Raw genomic sequence first — 16,501 nt, 5'->3', positions numbered from 1 at the left:
TAGAATCAGCAGAAAATCAGGATATTCAGACCATAGCACCTAATATTCCACCCTTAGTGCAAGAGTAAGGAAATCCTGCTCCAATTGTACAGGGCCCTGGTGAGACCACACCTGGAGTGCTGCGCACAGTTTTGGTCTCCTTTTCTGAGGAAGAATACACTTGCCTTGGAGGTGGTACAATGGAGGTTTACCAGACCGATTCCTGGAATGAGAGGACTGTCCGATGGTGAGAGATTGTGCAGAACATGCCGATACTCTCTGGAGTTTAGAAGAATGAGAGGTGATCTCATTGAAAAGGACAATATTCTGAAGGGGATTGACAGGGTAAATGTTGAGAAGCCCGGCTAGCTCAGTCGGTAGAGCATGAGACTCTTAATCTCAGGGTCGTGGGTTCGAGCCCCACGTTGGGCGATTACTTTTCATTAAACTTTTGTGTTGCTTTCGCGGGTCAACATCATTAATGAACCCATGATCTTCTTTTGCACAATGATAAAAATGCGAACTGAGGGAGAATTGATAATTTAATCAAATAATGAAAGCAGCGCCTCAGACAGCTCGGCCGTCCTTACTGTTAGATGTTCCAGATACAAGTTATTACTCTGGAAAGTTTCAGACCGGGCGGTTGTTCAGGGCTGCTGGAAGGCCCAGTGACCGGTAAACCTCTCCCCCGGGGTTTTCCTGAGCCTGTGCTCGGTGTACGGGGAGAATTGGTCCGGGTCCGAGGTAGCTTGTATCCCAGGGATGGACAATAACACTCTGAGCTCTGGAACTGGGGAAGAGCGAATAATTAATGAGTTGTTTGTGGGTTTCAAATGCAGCTGAGATCCGCTGGTGTAAACCGAAAGTGTTGTTTTACAGAATGAATGAAATGCTGACAGGGACAGTCAAAACTTCTAAAAGTGAACTTTAATAACTCATGAAACTTTAATCCTTGATGAAGCTTTATCCCCGATCTGATTTTACACAATCTGTATTGGAGGAGACTGGTTTTAAATGTGCATTGCTCATTCAACAATGCATCCAAAGCAGTTTTTATTGCAGACAAGTTTTTGTTTGAGAAATAATGTTTCTGCGCAGGCTTGAACCGGGAACTTTTCACGTGTGAAGGAAATGTAATAACCTCCACACGACAGAAACTGCTGCTCAGCTCAGTGCCCAGAGAGAAGTGTTCAGCAACAAGCTGAAATGCTCAATCCCTCTCTCTGCAAAAAGTTCCTGTCACAAACATTTCTCTGACCAGAACGGCACCAAACAACAATGTCCTCCTTTCAAAGTCATTAAACTCCCCAATTTCCACGTCTGCAATTTTAAGGACAAGGACTGAAAGCGCTTTGCGATCAGAAAATTGCAGGAAACCCTTTGCGGTTAATGACAGGGCTTTTGATGGTTGATTTCTGTTCACATCTTGTGTTATGTATTTAACCCTTGACAACCTGTGCACACCATCATCAGAGGGCCTACCTGTCGGAATCCCAAGGGATCCCAGTATCCCTTGGGAGCACGGTATGTTAGCAGGCCACCCATGAGGTACCTGTACTCTGGAGTCTTATTAAAGGAGCGAAGGTCACACTTACTGAGTGTTCACAATACTAAGTTTCATCCTTTATTATGAGCGTATCAATTGGCGACGAGACAATGAACAACCACGCAAAAATGCAAGGAACAGTTGGTATCCTGGAGAAGTGGACGATTGCGAAGCCTTTGTGGAGATACTCGACCAATACTTCGTGGCCAACGAGCTGGAAGGCGACGAGAACGCTGCCAAATGAAGGGCGATCCTCCTTACCGTCTGTGGGGCAGCAACCTATGGCCTCATGAAGAATCTTCTAGCTCTGGTGACACCAACAACTAAATCCTATGAAGAATTGTGTAAGCTGGTCTGCGAGCATCTAAATCCTAAAGAAAGCGATCTGATGGCGAGGTATCGGTTCTACATGTGCCAACGGTCGGAGGGCCAGGAAGTGGCGAGCTATGTCGCCGAATTAAGGCGCCTCGCAGGACATTGCAAATTTGAGGGATTCCTAGAACAAATGCTGAGAGACATTTTCATGCTAGGCATTGGCCATGAGATAATTCTTCGCAAACTGTTGACTCTCAGAATCTGAGCAAAGCCATAACGATCGGTCAGACAATTTCCACCAGTTCCTTTAAACATAATAATGTAATTTATTTCTCGTGGACTGGATGGAGGACCATGGTCCATGTAAAAAATTGTTATCGTTTTCCATGAACTAAATGTTCATAAAAGTATTGGAGTGGGAACTCACTGGATAACAGCACAGCTGGCAATGTTTGCGGAATATATTCGTGCAGCCAAAACGCACAATGACAACCTGGAACTGTGCAGCACCGAATCCTCGAGGAAAACAGTTAAAGGCTTCGTCCCTGGGTGGGCTCAAACCACCAACCGTTCGGTTAACAGCTGAATGCGCTAACCCATTGCGCCACAGAGACTAACTTAAATATAAACTGCAAGACATCCCAAACCAGGGTTTCAGTCAGTTAAAGCTTCAGATTGCTCCGACCGGGATGGAACTTGTCCACTCTCAGTTGTACTTTTCCCAAATAAAGGGAGGGACATTCATTGTGGATGCATGGAAGCAGTCTGGTCCCGCACACTGCAGACACTTCCATGTCACCGCCAACCAGCTCTACTACAACCGGTGTGATCTACCTTCCAGCCTTCCGGTGCCTTGTCTGTGACAAAGTATACTGATTGTCCCAAAGCCAGTCGTCGGTTTTAATTACTTTTCATCTCCTGACTGCAGATATTCCTGTGATTAAACCTGAACAAAAGGATTACAGGGACAGTTGGATTCATCATTTCTTTGCTTGGTGAAATTTCAAAGATTGAAAGTGACGTACATCAACCCGAAACCTCGTCACCTACTCGCTAACCACGACACGCTGCTCCCGTGAGATGGAAGCCTAGTTGCTGTTTCAAGCTTGAATACAGGTACAAGCAGAACTCATTCAAAGAAAGTCCAAGTCCCTGATAATTTGCACCGAACTCCTTCGCAAAGAGTTGAGGTTCGTGTGGGGTGATTTGGGCACATCTTTCCCCACACTACAACACTTCAAACATAACTCAACGACTGTAAAGCGCTTTAACGCATCATGAGTTCCTGAAAGGTGTTCCAGAAATGCAAGTCCTTCTTTGCAAAAGTTCGATGTAATTTCAAAATTGGCGGCAGAATAATCGGCTCGGCCGGGATCTCTCGCAAATTTCAATTAACAAGCCAGAAACGAGAATCATACCCCTTGACCAACAAGCTAACCTTTTGACAAACTTGGAGATAAGGTGTAACTTTTATAAAAGCATTTTTTGTGTGTAGCTATTCTTGGCAGAAGGAGCACATGAGATCGATTCAGTGACTTTGCTTTTTCGACCTGTCTTCTGAAGCGCCGCACGGTCCCACTCCGACAGTCAATGAGCTGTTGGGACGTTAGTGTATCCAGGCTGTGGGTGGCCACCCTGAGCGCAGCAGAGGGGTTTCTGCATTAGTTCTGGGTGGGGACAGTATTTCCCCTTCGCTCTTCCTCTTGTCTGTATCGTTGAGCTTTGGTTTCTCTATATATTCCCCTGGCTCAGTTTCTAGTGTTTAAAAGGGAACAAAAGATGAAATGGGTGTCACTGTGGAACAATTTCTCTCGCTCAAAGTTAGATGCACTACCGTCGCGCCATGAGGTCTCGGCAGCTAGCCGTTGATATTCAGGTCCATAAATAAATATATATTTTTATATTTATACAAATTATCGAAGCTGTTCTATGGTCGAGTGGTTAAGATCTCGAGCATTAAACTTCTTTCCATTCTCAATCAGTTCATCGCAGAAAAATAATTGAGGTGTGTGAGAGGATTAATGATTGCTGTAATCGCCGTTAATAACCCCACTAATATCTGTTACAGAATGAGCTTACACACTCTCCCGCTTCTCTTGCCCTTTGCCGGACAGGTGTTCGGGGTTTAATTTTACAAATTGGTGTGTTCGCTGATCGCGGCGAGACGGTAGGAGTCTCTGTGGCCCCACTGTGAGGATGTGGAAGTGAACACGGTGGCTGGGTGATCCGTGACATTTCTGTAAAGGCAGCGGAGGAGAAGGATTGAGAGCTTTGAGTGTGGGACAGAAGTTGTTAAAGGTGAGCCAGCACATTCCCGATCAGCACAGAGGGAGCTCACTGGTCAGCTCCCCTCTGTTGGGGCTGCGTTGCCAGAGGTTTCCGTAGTGTAGTAGTTATCACGTTTGCTTAAAACGTGTAAGGTCCCTGGTTCGATCCCAAGTGTGAGCATTATGTTTAAACTTGCTGTGGATGAACAATCAGAGCTGAGTTTCGTCTCCGAGCAAATACTGCCTGACCTGCTGAGATTTCCAGCATTCGCTGTATTTATTGATTAAAGTATCGACTCTCCCTCAGTAAGCATTTCTTTCATTGTGCAAAAGAAGGTGATGGGTTAATTAATGATGCTTTCCCGTGAAAGCAACACAAAAGTTTAACAAATAAACATAAGGTGACTGGCAGTTGAGCGCTGCTTCTGACACCCGGTGGGAATGGGCGGCGATTTTAAAGCCCCTTTTATTGCAGAACCTTCATATAGACGAACATCTCAGACTCAGTGTTTAGGCCTCGTGGTGCAGCGGTGGTGTGTCTGCCTCTTGATCAGAAAGTTGCGTGTTTAAATCATGTTGAGGTCCCTGTTCCTTTGGGTAATTCCAGAATTAATATTTTCTTTGCTGTTTCACAATAACCAGACCCTTGCTCCAAGGTCTGTCTCACTGTTTACCCGGTGTCAGGCAGAGATACGCCTGCTGTCCTCATTTACTTCATGTGACAGGACACAAAAGTTCAAAATCAAACTGCAGGTGGCCACACATAATATTGAGCATGCAGGATGGCCGAGCGGTCTAAGTTGCTGCATTCAGGTTGCAGTCTGTTTTGAAAGCGTGTGTTCCGTAGTGTAGTGGTCATCACATTCGCTTAACATGCAAATGGTTCCCGTTTCAAAACCAGCTGAAAACGTGCTCAATTAAATATGAGAAGCATTGAATAATGTGCATTTCTGGTTCAGTATTAACAAAGCACAATGTCTCCCAGTCCTGCTATATTTGCTGAATACTCTGAACAGTTCGGTAGACATTCAAACTCTACAGTTTCCAGCCCTGACGGTGCAGAAAGCCCCTCTCAAAGCTACACATTCCAGCTGCTTTCAGTTGAGTTATGAGAGATTATTGATGGATCCTGCAGCTGTTAAAAGAAAGATGTGTTAGAGGGGTCATCAAACGAGGCCATGTGGGTTGAATTGAAGAAAAAAAAGGGGCGATCGCACTACTGGGAGTGCACTATAGACACCCGGGCAGTTAGAGGGAAATAGAAGAACAAATATATGGGCAGAATGTTGAGAAGTGCAAAACCAATAGAGCTGTAATAGTGGAGGATTTTAACTACCCGAATATTAACTGGGAAAATGAGAGTGTGAATGGTGCAGATGGTGGAGAATTCCTAAAATGCATTCAGGAGAAATTCTTTATCCAGTATGTAACAAGCCCATCAAGGGAGGGGCGGTTCTGGACTGGGTCTTGTGATCGAAGAGGGGCAGGTATGAGGGGTATCAGTGAGAGAGCATTTTGATGCGAGTGATCAGACTAGGTAAGGTTTAGGGTAGTGATAGAAAAGGACAAAGGGGACCAGGAATAAAAGTTCTCAATTGGGGTAAAGCCAATTTTGCTGAGCTGAGATGGAATTTGGCCAAAGTGGACTGAGAACGGCTACTTGCTAGTAAATCAGTGTCAGAGCAGTGGGAGGCATTCAAGCAGGAGATCCTGAGGGGACAGAGCAAGTATGTTCCCTTAAAACAAAGATGGGACTAACAAATCAGAGCTCCCAGGATGTCAGGGGACATACAGGGAAAGCTAACGAAAAAAAGGGAAGCTTATGACAGATACCGATAACTCAGTACTACAGAAACTCTCGAGGTGCAGAGGTGCAATTAAAAAATATATCAGGAAAGCAAAGAGAGAGCATGAGAGAATGTTGGCAAAAAAATCTGGTAAAACCCAAAGATGTTTTATAAATACATTAAGAGCACGATGATAAGTAGAGAAAGAGTGGGGCCGATTAGAGTCCATAAAGGGAATCTGTACGCGGAGGCAGAATACTTGGGTAGGATTCTTAATGAATACTTTGCATCTGATTTCACAAAAGAGAGGGGCGATGTGGACTTTGCAATGAGGGTGGAGAAGTGTGAAATATTAGATGAAATAAACATAGTGAGAGAGGAAGTATTGGTGGTTCAGCAGCTTCGAAAGTGGATAATTCCCCAGGCCCGGATGAAATGTATCTCAGGCTGATAAGAGCAGCAAAAGAGGAAATAGCAGAGGCTCTGACCACCATTGTCCAATCCTCACTGGCTACAGGTGCGGGGCCAGAGGATTGGAGCACTGCAAACGTTATACCTTTGTTTAAAAAGGGAGAAAGGGATTGAGTGAATACAGGCTGGTCAGCAGAACCTTTTACAATTATTTGTAAAAATCCTGAGGGACAGGATAAATCTTCATTTGGAAAGAAATGTATTAATCAAGGATAGTCAACATGAATTTGTCAAGGGAAGGTCATGTCTGACTAAGTTGATTTCATTTTTCGAGGAGGTAACCAGGAGGGTTGTTGAGGGCAGTGGTATGATATAATGTATATGCACTTTAGCAAAGCTTTTGATAAGGTCGCACTTGGCAGACTGGTTAGGAATGTAAGAGCCCATGGGATTCAAGGGCAAAGTGGTAAGTTGGGTCCAAAATTTGTTCAGAGGCAGGAATCAAAGCATAATCGTTGATGGGTGATTTTGTGATCCAGTGGGATTCTGCAGGGCTCAGTGCTGGGTCCCTTGCTTTTTGTGGTATACATCAATGATTTGGACTGAAATGTTGAGGGTATGAGTAAGAAGTTTGCAGATGACACTAAAATAGGCTGAGTGGTTGATAATGAAGAAGAAAGTGGCGGACTACAGGAAGATATCAATGGATGTCTCAAGGCGCTTTGCAGCCAATGAAGTACTTTTTGAAGTGCGGTCGCTCTTGTAGTGTGGGAGACACAGCCGCCAATTTGCACATGGCAGGCTGCTATAGGCAGCAGTGTGATGATGACCAGATCATCTGCCTCTGTGATGATGATTGAGGGATAAATATTGACCAGGACACGAATCCTGGCCACATTGATCCTCCCACCACTTCACACTGTTCTCCGAGGGACCAGCGCGATGATAGTAAAACAACAAGCGAAGTTGGTAAGCTATCCATGCAGTCCATCGGAATCCAGCCACACCATCTTATACCACGGGTAACATCTCTCCATGGATTCTGGAATCTGGATCAACAAACCATAATCCCATCTTAGAAGGAATTCCGGGAGGTGCTTCAAGCTTTATTACATATATGTTAACATTTTTAAGGTATTTAAACAAATACCGACGTTTTTGAGATGGGCGTCTGAGTGACGTCATCAAAACCCTGGTCGTCATTTTGGAGCGTGAGCAGGAACATCGGCAGGGCCCAGGTGCAGAGGAGTGGGAAGGTCGGGGAGGATGAGCGGTGAGTGTTTGTGGCGCGATGCGGTGAATGTTTATGGTGGAGGAGCGGCGACAGATCGTGGAGGAGGTGCGACAGATGAGGATACGGGGCCCAGAAGAGCCGAGGGCCCAGGGGCAGCACGGGCCCAGCCCACACTGTGATATGTTTGCCCGCTAGGTCCGTGCAGCAGAGCTGGTCTCCTGTCGTCTTGGTTAACCCTTGCCACTGGACCAAGACCTAGCTCTGTCAAGCCCGTGTGTGGCTGGGGTGCAACGGTCACCTCACGTTAAAAAAATCCACACAAAGGCAGTTTCCACCCCCTCAATTGGATTCAGGACTGGAACATCGGGTCCTTCATCGAAACACCTGTGAACTCATGGAAGCAAATCGTCCTCGATCGAGGGACCGCCTATGATGATGCTGATCAATGTACTGGTCAGGTGGGCAGAACTGTGGCAAATGGAATTCAATCCAGATAAGTGTGAGGTAATGCATTTGGGGAGGTTTAACAAGGCAGGGGAATACACATTAAATGGTACGACACTGAAATGTGTAGAGGAATAAAGGGACCTTGGAGTGCAGGTCCTCAGATCCCTGAAGGTAGCAGGCTAGGTAGTTAATGTGGTTAAGAAGGCATATGGAATACTTGCCGATATTAGTCAAGGCATGGAATACAAGAGCAAGGAGGTTATGCTTGAACTGTACAAAACACTGGCTACACCGCAGCTGGAGTACTGTGTGCAGTTCTGGTCACCACATTACAGGAATAATGTGATTTCACTGGAAAGGGTGCAGAGGAGATTTACTAGAATGTTGCCTGGTCTGGAGAATTTTGTCTATGAGGAGAGTTTGGAGATGCTGAATCTGTTTTCTTTGCAACAGAGGCGTCTGAGCGGAGACCTGGTTGAGGTGTATAAAATTGAGGGGCCGAGATAGAATGGATAGGAAGGTCCTGTTTCCCTTGGCAGAGGGGTCAACAACCAAGGGGCGTAGAATTAAAGTAATTGGGGGAGGTTTAGAGGAGATATGAGGGGACATTTCATCACCCAGAGGGTGCTGGTGTCTGGAACTCAATGCCTGAAAGGGTGGTAGAGGGAGGGACCCTCACCACATTTAAAAGTACGTGGTGTGCACTTAAAGTGCTGCAGCCTACAGAGCTCTGGACCGAGAGCTGGAAAGTTGGATTAGGCTGGATAGCTCTTGGTCGGCCGGCGGGGACACGATGGGCCGAAATGGCCTCACTCTGTGCTGAAACTTTCTGATTTTTGATTCTATTAATATAGATATATATATATATATAATATATACCATTATCATAATTTTTCCTTGGTGGTCGAGTGGTTAAGATCCCGAGCACGAACCCTCTTTCTATTCTCAATCAGTTTATCGCATGAAAATAAGTGAGGTCTGTGAGAGGATGAATAATTGCATACCTCGGGAGCCTATTATCAGCGAGGGCAGGCATCGACGACGAGGTTCAACACTGCCTCCAGTGCGCCAGTGCAGCCTTCGGCCGCCTGAGGAAGAGAGTGTTCGAAGATCAGGTCCTCAAATCTGCCACTAAGCTCATGGTCTACAGGGTTGTAGTGATACCCGTCCTCCTGTATGGCTCAGAGACATGGACCTTATACAGTGGCACCTCAAGTCACTGGAGAAATACCACCAAAGATGTTTCTGCAAAATCCAACAAATCCCCTCGGAGGACAGATGCACCAACATTTGCGTCCTCAATCAGGACAACATCCCCAGCATCGAAGCACTGACCACACTTGACCAGCTCCGTTGGACGTTCCACATTGTTCGCATGCCTGACACAAGACTCCAAATGCAAGCGCTCTACTCGGAACTCCTGCACGGCAAGCGAGCCCCAGTTGAGCAGAGGAAACGTTTGAAGGACCCTCAAAGCCACTTCATAAAATGCAACATCCCCACCAACACCTGGGAGTCCCTGGATAAAGACCACCCTAAGTGGAGGAAGAGGATCTGGAGTCTCTCCAGTGTCATCGCCGAGAGCATGCAGAACACATGCACAGGCAGCGGAAGGAGCGTGTGGCAAACCAGTTCCACCCACCCTTTCCTTCAACCACTGTCTATCCCACCTGTGACAGAGACTGTAATTCCCGTATTGGACGGTTTAGTCACCTGAGAACTCACTTTTAGAGTGGAAGCAAGTCTTCCTTGATTTCGAGGGACTGCAGATGATGATGATGAATTGCAGTAATCACCGTTAATAACCCCGTTATTTCCTGTTACACACTGAGTTTACAGACTCTCTGGCTTCTCCTGCCCTTTGCGGGACACTTGTTCCGGGTGTAACTTTACAAACTGGGTGAGTTCGCTGATCGCGGGGAGACGGCAGGAGTCTCTGTGGCCCACTGTGAGGATGTGGAAGTGAACATGGTGGGTGGTAATTACGTGACATTTCTGTAAAGGGCAGTGGAGGAGAAGGATTGAGAGCTTTCAGTGAGGGACAGAAGATGTTTAAGGTGAGCCAACACATTCCTCATCCTCCTCTCTTCTTCTGAGGCAATCCCCCGGAGTCGTGGATGACTTGCTTCCACATCAGCATCGGTCCCGATCAGCAGCGACGGAGCTCACTGTTCAGCTCCCCTCTGGTATGCTTCTTGTAACAGAGGTTTCTGTAGTGTAGCGGTTATCACGTTTGCTTTACATGTGAAAAGTTCCTGGATCTATCCCGGGCGGGAACATTATGTTTAAACTTGCTGTGGATGAACAATCGGAGACGAGTTTCGTCTCCTGGCAAAAAAGCAGATGCTGTCTGTGCGGTACCAGAACTGAACACAGTCCCCCAAGTGAAGTCGAACCAGGGCTTTGTGAAGCTGCACATAACATCTGTCCACTTGTGTTCCAGTTATACGAACATAAGAAATAGGAGCAGGAGTAGGCCACACTGCACCTCGAGCCTGCTCCACCATTCAATAAGATCATGGCTGATCTGATCATTGACTCAGCTCCACTTCCCCGCCCGCTCCCCATAACCCTTTTTCCCTCATCATTTAAGAAATTATCAATTTCTGACTTAAATATATTCAATGTCCCAGCTTCCACAGCTCTCTGTGGCAGCGAAGTCCACAGATTTGCAACCCTCTGAGGGAAGAAATTTCTTCCATCTCAGTTTTAAATGGGTGGCTCCTTATTCTAAGATCTGTTTCTAGTCTCCCCCACTAGTGGAAACATTCACTCTGCATCCACCTTGTCGAGCCCCCTCATAATCTTATACATTTGGATAAGATTACGACCCATTCTTCTGAATTCCAATGCGTAGAGGCCCAATCAAAACAACCTTTCCTCAGAAGTCAACCACCTCAACTCCGGAATCGACCAGTGAACCTTCTCTGAACTGCCTCCAGAGCAAGTATATCCTTTCGTAAATATGGAAATCAAAACTGCATGCAGTATTCGAGGTGTTGCCTCACCAATACCTTGTATAACTGGAGCAAGATTTCCCTGCTTGTATACTCCATCCTCTTTGCAATAAAGGCCAAGATTCTATTGGCCTTCCTGATCACTTGCTGGTGATCGAGTTCGCAAGATATGAAGGCCAGCTTAATATTAGTCTTATTTGATTATTTTCTGTACCTGCCCATGACATTGACATAAAACCATGTTGACTCTGTCGAATCATGTTATAATTTTCGAAGTGCCCTGACACCACTTCCTTAACAATGGATTACAGCATTTTCCCGATGACTGATGTAAGACTAACTGTCCTGTCGTTCCCGGTTTTCTCTCTCCCTCCTTTCTTGAATAGCGATGTTACATTTTCTACCTTCCGATCCGCTGGGACTGTTGTAGAATCTGGACATCGTGGTGCAAAGGTTACGGGTCAAACTCCCGATCAGGAGGCTGTGTGTTCAAATCAGTTAATTTAGCTGTTGTTCTTCCGGAATTGATATTGTGTTTGCTGTTTCACAATAACCAGACCCTTGCTCTAAAACCTGTCTCACTGTTTCCCCAGGGGCACGTTCATGTTACAAATAACATTCTGAATCAGATGCCTGAAGTACAGTGTGTAAAATTGGATATGGTTTAACAGTTAACATGCAAAGTACAGAAGCAATTATTCAATTATCGAGTCTCTCTCAGTGAACATTACTTTCACTGTGCAAAAGAAGCTGATCGGTTAATTAATGAAGTTTGCCCGAGAAAGCGACATAAAATTTAACGATAATGATTTGCCCAACATGGGGCTCAAACCCACAATAGTGAGATTAAGAGCCTCATCCTGTATCTACTGAGCTAGCCAGGATTATGTAAATCACACGTCCCTGTCGGTGATTGCAGCCAGGCGCCTGTTGGTTTCGCCCCATTTCCCGGAGTTTCCCGATCCTGTCTGTCTCTCTGGCTCTGTTTGATCTGTGTGTGGCCACCTCCACTTTGGTTTTGAACAAATACCTGTGTTTGTGTATTCAGTAAAAACAGAAAATGCTGGAAACACTCAGCAGGTCGGGCAGTATCTGTGGAGATGGGGAAGTGGGAATAATCTATGGGTTTGTTTGCGGCTTTGATCTGTTGCTGGGAAGTGAGGCAGCATTGCAGGATGCTTTTTTTCGAGGTGTAAGCAGAGGTTTCCGTCGAGTAACGGTTATCACCTTCGCTGCACATGTGAAATATCCTCGGTTTGAGCACGGACAGAAACATTATTTTGGAGAATATTTTTCTGTGGAATACATTTTACAAAGTCGCCCCAGGTTCCTTGTATCATGAGCGATGAACATTTTAACTCACTCTCCTAAAAGACAGTGTGTGTAAAATCAGATAGGGGATAAAACTTCATCAATGATTAAAGTTCCTTAACTCAGTAAAGTTCAGTTATCGAAATTTTCATCAATTCATTGCATAAATATCATTGAGGTGTGTGAGAGGATGAATAATGGGCTTTAATCGTTAATGACCCCATTACTTTATGTTATAGACCCAGGGTACACACTCTCTTGCTTCTGAAAGAGTTGAGATGTGTGTGGGGTGATTGGGGCCCATTTTCCCCACATTACAAGGCTCCATCGGTACTTCATTGACTTTAAATCACTTGGGGATATCCTGAGTTGTTGAAAGGCCACGTAAAAATGGAAGTCATTCTTTGCAAAAGTTCGAACCGCAAGTTCAAACTTGGCCGGCAAATGGAGGCTCACCCAGAATTTGTTCTGACACCACGACAAAGTCCTTAAAAGTGGGATTCAGCAGTTCTGCTGCTCGCTTAACATTTCCGTCTGACCTGGTGCAGCAAGTGGAGATGTGTCCGCAGTGTAGCGTTTAACACGTTCGCCTCACACGGGTAAGCTCCCCAGGTGGGAATATTTTGTTGGACCTTTCTCCTCATGCATGTTCAGGGTAGAGATTGTTCACCAGTGAAAGGACATAAGATCATAAGAACGTAAGAATTTGGAACGGGAGTCGGCCATTCGGTCCATTTTCAATTTTTCAAAATGATTCCACCCGGGGACCTTTGGTGTGTTTGGGGAACATGATAACCACTACACTACAGACACACAGTGGTAGATGTTGTCGAAGGAACATAACCAGAGCTCCAACCAACACAGCTGGCCGATACTTCAGGAGCTGGTTTTATGAGAATAGAATGACGGTGCTATATTTAGGAAGGCTGTGCGAGTGGCAGGAATTGATCGTGTGTTTCCCAGACTTTATACACAGGAACATAGGAACAGGAGGAGGCCATTTGGCAGCGAGTGGTTCGGATCCGGAATGCGCTGCCTGAAAGGTTGGCAGAGGCAGAATTAACCTTATCTTTCAAAATGGATTTGGATAAGTGTCTGAAGGAGAAATACCTCAGGGGTACGGGTAAAGGCCGGAGGAGTGGGACTAGCTGAGAGTCGGCACGGGCTGGACAGGCCGAACGGACTACTTCCGTGCTGTAACCGTTCCATGATTCTATATTATGTTTAAACTTGCTGTGGATGAACATTCGGAGACGAGCTTAGTGTCCTGGTAAAAACGCTGATGCTGTCTGACCAGCTGAGATTTCCAGCAATTCTGTTTTTATTTGTTATTTATGGATTGAGTCGGTACAACTAGAGCTTTCTGATTCAGAAGATTCGGGGGGCACGGAAAGTTGGGAGTTTAACGACTTTGAAAGGAACATTTTTGACTTGTGCAGCTTCAGTCAAAGAAATGTTTGTGTAATGATTTTTTCACAGAAAGGGATTCAGAATGACACCTTCTGGCTTAACACTTCTCTCTGGGCAGGCACTTAAACATGGTTTTCTGTTGTGTAGCAGTTATCATCTTAGTTTCTCACACTCAAAAGGTCCCAAGTTCAAGCCCAGGCAATAACATAATTTTAGAATATATTTGTTGTGAAATAAATTGAACACAAGTACCCGAGGTTCCTTGTCTTTTGAGCAATGAACATTTTAAACCAATCTCATAAAATACAGAGTGTGTTAAGTCAGATAGGGTGTAAAATGTCATCTATGATTAAAGTTCCTGAAATTATTACAGTTCAGTTATTGAAATATCAACTGTCCTTCAGTAACCATTCAGCAAAACAATCCGGGCGGGAACATTATGTTTAAACTTGCTGCAGAGGAACAATCGGAGGCGAGTTTAGTCTCCTGGCAAATGCTGCCTGACCTGCTGAGATTTCCAGCATTTGCTGTTTTTATTTGCTATTTATTCTCCTGGCAAAGGGCTCCCTTATTCCTTAATTGCTCTTTATTTCACTTCAAGGTCTGTCTCACTATTTCCCCGGTGTCAGGCAGAGATACGCCTGCTGCCCTCATTTATTTCATGTGACAGGATACAAAAGTTTAAAATCAACCTGCAGATGGCCACATACAGCATTAAATAGTCAGGATGGCCGAGCGGTCTCAGGTGCTGTAGGCAGTTTGCAGTTTTTTCTGGAAGTGTGGGTTCAAATCCCACTTCTTCATTATCGTCATTGAGCAAAACTCATTTGCTTGGCACCACGACCAATTCCTTAAAAGTGGAATTCAGCAGTTCACCTGCTCGCTTAACATTTCCGTCTGACCTGGTGCTGGAAGTGGAGATGTTTCCGCAGTGTCGCGGTTAACACGTTCGCCTCACACGCGAAAGCTCACCGGGTGGGAATATTGAATATTTTCTGGAGCTTTCTCCTCATACATGCTCAGGGACGAGTTTGTTCTCCTGTGGAAGGTCATAAGATCATAAACATGTAAGGATCAGGAGCAGGTAAAAATACATCTCCTCACCCCACATCCCCTGCCCCGGATTATTCCTTTTACCAATTATCTTATGTCTGTATCCTCTGGTTACCGACACTCCTGCCCGTGGAAACAGTTTCCCCATAATTCTGAAAATCTCTATTAAATCTCCCCTTGACTGTGATTACTGGGGTTCAATGTGGGGAAGGGTCAGTTCATCCACTTTGCACCGAAGAAAGATCGACCAGTACATGATCTAAAAACATTATGTTCGAGAAGATTCTTTCTGTGAAATAGTCGGTCCTGTTAATTTTAACAAAAGTTGCACCGGATTCCTGGAGTCATAAGTGATATGTCCTTACATTACAGTATAAATGCACACGAGGCCCATGCTTGAGAGAAGGTCAGTCTGTGACCTGTCCTTCATTCCTTAGCACACAAGTGATGGAAGTGGGTGGAGCTTAGTGGGAGTTGTGTACAGACCTCCAAACAGTAGTAGTGATGTTGGGGAGGGCATCAAACAGGAAATTAGGGGTGCGTGCAATAAAGGTGCAGCAGTTATCATGGGTGACTTTAATATGCACATAGATTGGGCTAACCAAACTGGAAGATATACGGTGGAGGATTTGCTGGAGTGCATAAGGGATGGTTTTTTCGACCAATATGTCGAGGAACCAACTAGGGGGGAGGCCATCTTAGACTGGGTGTTATGTCATGAGAGAGGATTAATTAGAAATCTCGTTGTGCGAGGCCCCTTGGGGAAGAGTGACCATAATATGGTGGAATTCTGCTTTGGAATGGAGAATGAAACAGTTAATTCAGAGACCATGGTCCAGAACTTAAAGAAGGCTAACTTTGAAGGTATGAGGCGTGAATTGGCTGGGTTGGATTGGAGAATGATACTTAAGGGGTTGACTGTGGATGGGCAATGGCAGACATTTAGAGACCGCATGGATGAACTACAACAATTGTACATTCCTGTCTGGCATAAAAATAAAAAAGGGAAGGTGGCTCAACCGTGGCTATCAAGGGAAATCATGGATAATATTAAAGCCAAGGAAGTGGCATACAAATTGGCCAGAAATAGCAGCGAACCTGGGGACTGGGAGAAATTTAGAACTCAGCAGAGGAGGACAAAGGGTTTGATTAGGGCAGGGAAAATGGAGTATTAGAAGAAGCTTGCAGGGAACATTAAGACGGATTGCAAAAGTTTCTATAGATATGTAAAGAGAAAAAGGTTAGTAAAGACAAACGTAGGTCCTCTGCAGTCAGAATCAGGGGAAGTCATAACGGGGAACAAAGAAATGGCGGACCAATTGAACAAGTACTTTGGTTCGGTATTCACGAAGGAGGACACGAACAACCTTCCGGTTATAAAAGGGGTCGGGGGGTCTAGTAAGGAGGAGGAACTGAGGGAAATCCTTATTAGCCGGGAAATTGTGTTGGGGAAATTGATGGGATTGAAGGCCGATAAATCCCCAGGGCCTGATGGACTGCATCCCAGAGTACTTCAGGAGGTGGCCTTGGAAATAGTGGATGCGTTGACAGTCATTTTCCAACATTCCATTGACTCTGGATCAGTTCCTATGGAGTGGAGGGTAGCCAATGTAACCCCACTTTTTAAAAAAGGAGGGAGAGAGAAAACAGGGAATTATAGACCGGTCAGCCTGACATCGGTAGTGGGTAAAATGATGGAATCAATTATTAAGGATGTCATGGCAGTGCATTTGGAAAGAGGTGACATGATAGGTCCAAGTCAGCATGGATTTGTGAAAGGGAAA

At 45.3% G+C, this 16,501-nt stretch overlaps 2 non-coding genes across 2 annotated transcripts; one reads left to right on the top strand and one right to left on the bottom strand.

Moving 5' to 3' along the window:
* The first annotated feature begins 338 nt into the window (after positions 1 to 338).
* Positions 339 to 411, top strand: trnak-cuu (transfer RNA lysine (anticodon CUU)). Its single transcript has one exon. It is a non-coding gene; the product is annotated as a tRNA-Lys (tRNA).
* Positions 412 to 2,380: 1,969 nt separating this feature from the next.
* Positions 2,381 to 2,454, bottom strand: trnan-guu (transfer RNA asparagine (anticodon GUU)). Its single transcript has one exon. It is a non-coding gene; the product is annotated as a tRNA-Asn (tRNA).
* Between the last annotated feature and the right edge of the window lie 14,047 nt (positions 2,455 to 16,501).

The sequence above is a fragment of the Pristiophorus japonicus genome, unplaced genomic scaffold (assembly GCF_044704955.1).
Source record: "Pristiophorus japonicus isolate sPriJap1 unplaced genomic scaffold, sPriJap1.hap1 HAP1_SCAFFOLD_58, whole genome shotgun sequence".
In the NCBI taxonomy this organism is placed as follows: Eukaryota; Metazoa; Chordata; class Chondrichthyes; family Pristiophoridae; genus Pristiophorus; species Pristiophorus japonicus.
This window is presented reverse-complemented; position numbering and strand designations above follow the sequence as displayed.